Genomic DNA, 3,927 nt, shown 5'->3' on the forward strand with positions numbered 1-3,927 from the left:
TGTGGTTACCAAATTCGCAAACCACCATTCAGGTCCCTTAGGTGAGGTATCTCGGCAAGTATATGTGTAGTTAGGCCCAAACCCGTTGTCTAGTGGGAATACATGTCATTTATGCGAGCTGCGACTCTTCAGGATAGCCGTTTTTCTTTTACTATCTTTATTTTGGACCAACCGCCATGATTACCACCACAACCACAACATCAACCACCAACCACAACACCGCTTCACCACAACCGCCACGACCTTCACGTCACATCTCGCAACCGTAGCATCGCCACCGTTCTTGCCCCGCTGTGGGTACCGGTGTTGGACTCGTGCAGGGCGCACGTTGAACAGCGTGTACAAAATCACGGATTTTGTGCTTCAAAAACGGATCAAAAACGACACACGCCCACTTTTTGCCGTCCAATCGGTGAGCGAGGGGCGATTTGGCCCCGCTTCCAGAACGATCGATATATGCAAATTTGTGGATCAAAAAGCCTTCACGCCCACTTTTTCTCGGGCCAATGGGGAGCGAGGTGAAAGGTCAAAGGGAGGGGGTCAAAGGCGAAGCTACGGGGGGATAAAAGGACCGTGTTCGTCAGTCAGAGCCGTGTGGAAGTCTGGAGTCCGAAGCCTGCAGTAGCTGGAGAAGCTGAAGAGAGTCGAACGAGGAGAGCCCAAAGAAGAGTCCAGGGTGGAGAGTCCAGAGGCGGAGAGGCGGCAGCGGCGAAGGCAGACGAGGGGGTGCTCGCGACGGTGCCGGGAGCTGCACGCCCGAGGAAGGCCGGCAGCGCGACCTGGCCGAGGTGGAGACGCACACCAGGGATAATAAAGATCCTCTATACCCCGAGCATCAGCAACCCCCTCCTGTTTCCCCCCGCGCTGAGATAGTGCGACCAAGGGGGCCCCTTTCCCACCCCCCTGCCAGACACGGTCCGCGAGGCCCGCGGAGTGAGGCGCCATCGCCGCTCCGCGTCTCATCACCAGACGGGTAGGCGCGACCCGGTCTCGGCCTCAGGCCCGCCTCATTCTTGGGGGTATTCTTTTCCTTGGTTTTGGGTATGTGTTGTCGGCGCCGTCTGTGAAGTAGAATTGTATAAGTGTTGCCGTGTGCTCGGTAGTCGGTATTAGCTCTGCATTGTGTTTTCGCTTTTATATTTGCTTTTTGTGTAAATGGAATTGTGTTTTCTTTTTTTTTTTGTGTGCTTTTGGTGGAATTGTATTTGTGTGCTTCCCGTGTGCCGCGAATAAATGTGCTTTATTGTTGAACTGTTCTCCTGCTTCGCTTCGTCTTTTCCTCTATTGAATCCCCATCTTGCTTCACGTAAAGGGTTGGTAGTGGGCTGAATACGCCCGATAATTAATCAAACCGTCGAGGTCGACGATAACACCGCTCGGTTATTCTGATAGTACGGAACGGGTCGCTTAAGTGGCCCGTGTCCGAAGTCGACCTGCGGCGAGGTGCGATCGCCCGGTCTACCCTCCGCGTGGGTACTTAGGTAGGTCGAATTTGGCGAGCAACCCTATCCCACGCGGGGGCTGATTGGCTCGATCGCGGTGAGACCGAAAGGTCCACCCGTGACTGGTTCCCGGCGTTAGTCCGAGAGGGTCACGACTGGATTGTCCGTCCGGTGGGCGACGTGCCGCGATTCGAGTTACGTGGCCGTCAGCACGCCGGCGGGCGCGAAATCCGCAACAATATATATAAGGCCCCGTGAGGAGGAGTGATGAAAGCGACATTTTTTAGTGATATGATGATGATAGGCTCGGATGATAGGGTAAGGGTTAAAATAGTGCTATATGGCATTAACTCCAAAATGGTCGATGTGTTCCTTACATCACTCCTCGCGGTACTTCATATACATATATATTTATATGTATTTATTTATTTATATATTTATACGTGTATTTATGTACATATGTTTTTATATATATATATATATATATATATATATATATATATATATATATATATATATATATATATATATATATATTTATATTTATTTATATATTGATAAATATATATTTAAATATTTATATTTATATTTCAAAATATTTACATATATTTATACATAATTATATGTGTTTATTTATGTTTATATATATATATATATTTATGTATATTGATATGTATATATATATGTACATCTATATTTATATGTTTTTTATATTTATTTATATTGATATATTTATGTAAATGTATAAATTTATATATATATATATATACCGGGCGGAGTGGCGTACGCCTGTAATCCGGCGACTCGGAGGCTTGGGTTGGAGGATCGCTTGAGGACGGGAGCTCTGCAATGTGCCGTGCTATGAGAGGGTGGAGGGCAGCCCAGAATCATGGCGAAACCCAATCTTTATCCCTGTGTCGTAAGAGCCCACCAGGGTTGCGTCAGGAAGGGCATCCGGTGGAAAACCTATGCCAAATCAGTATGCGGATCATAACGGATGATCCGCTGTGGCAACCCCTTACAGGAGCAGCCGAAAGACGAACAACATACAGTAGACTCGGCGTGTCGGCAGCGTGTAACTCGTCACTTCGCCTAAGTCGGCAGCATCAAAAAGTCCCGAATTTATCTCATGTTAAGTCCCTGTAAATAAAGGGTCATCCCTCTGTAAGTCGTCATCTCTAAGTCGTCAGATGTTGTCCGTTCCCACATAATGGAAACTCAAGTAAATTACCACTCCTAACTCATCACACGGAACTGCTGCCTCGTGAGAATCCCGATTTCATGGCATCGTGATGCTCGCGCATTGGTTTACACCGCCAGTGATAGGCTATTTATAAATGTGTGCACACGTTGATCGCACTGCAGGCAGGACAATGGCGACTAAGCGTAAGCTTACAACTAAAACCTACCAAGAAAAATACGACATTATCCAGTTTTGCGAGGCAAACCCACTGATGAAGAAAACAGCCATAGCTGAGAAGTTGGACATCAAACGGCAGACATTGAACGATATCTTGAAGAATAAGGGCAAGATGTTTGGACAAGTGGAGAAGATCGCGAGGCCGGTGGTAAGTGTGAAACTCGTGAAATGTGTGTCCTTTGAAGATGTCGATGACGCGCTCATCATCTGGTTTCGGCAAATGTCGGCTCAGCCAAATATTCGGTTGGACGGCGAAATGTTGCTGCTGAAGGCACGTAAATTCGCTGCGGACCTCGGGCAGGATGATGCCGACACCTTGCCGATGCACTGGATAGACAGATTCAAAGTGAGGTGGGGAATCGGCAAGGTCAAGAAGTGCGGCGAATCGGGCAGCGTGGATTCGGCAGTGGTGCACGACTGGAAGGATGGCAAATTGAAAGACATCTTCGAAAGGTATCAGCCTCGGGACATGTACAATGCCGATGAAACTGGGCTTTTCTGGCAGATGCTGCCAGAAAAGTCTCTGGGGTTCGTTGGTCAATCCCATCATGGTGATAAGCAGGCGAAGTTGTTGTCTTTCAGTTGTTCATTATCTTTACTTTTGATAAACTGATTCATGAGTTCCATCTTTGCTTGATCACTTTCCAACTCACCAATGAACCCCCATCTATGCCCCGAGGATTGTGTTTTCCTTTTGGTACAATAGCCGGCTCTCAACCGGGCGTAGTGGCGTGCGCCTGTAATCTGGCTACTCGGAGGCTTGGGTTGGAGGATCGCTTGAGGACGGGGGCTCTGCACTGGGCAGGGTGTAGAGCAGCCCGAAATCATGGCGAAACCCAAATCCTGATCCCTGTGTCGTAAGAGGCGACCAGGGTTGCGTCAGGAAGGGCATCCGGCGTAAAACCTGTGCCAAATCAGTATGCGGATCATAACGGATGATCTGCTGTGGCGACCCCTAACGGGAGCAGCCGAAAGATGAACAACAACAATAGCCGGCTCTCACACATACGTGTCCAGGCCACGCGCGACTTCATCCTTCACCCCAGAGTCATCATGAATGTTCGC

The sequence above is a fragment of the Eptatretus burgeri genome, chromosome 3, assembly GCF_056783735.1.
Source record: "Eptatretus burgeri isolate ZD-2024b chromosome 3, Ebu_testis_v1, whole genome shotgun sequence".
NCBI lineage: Eukaryota > Metazoa > Chordata > Myxini > Myxiniformes > Myxinidae > Eptatretus > Eptatretus burgeri.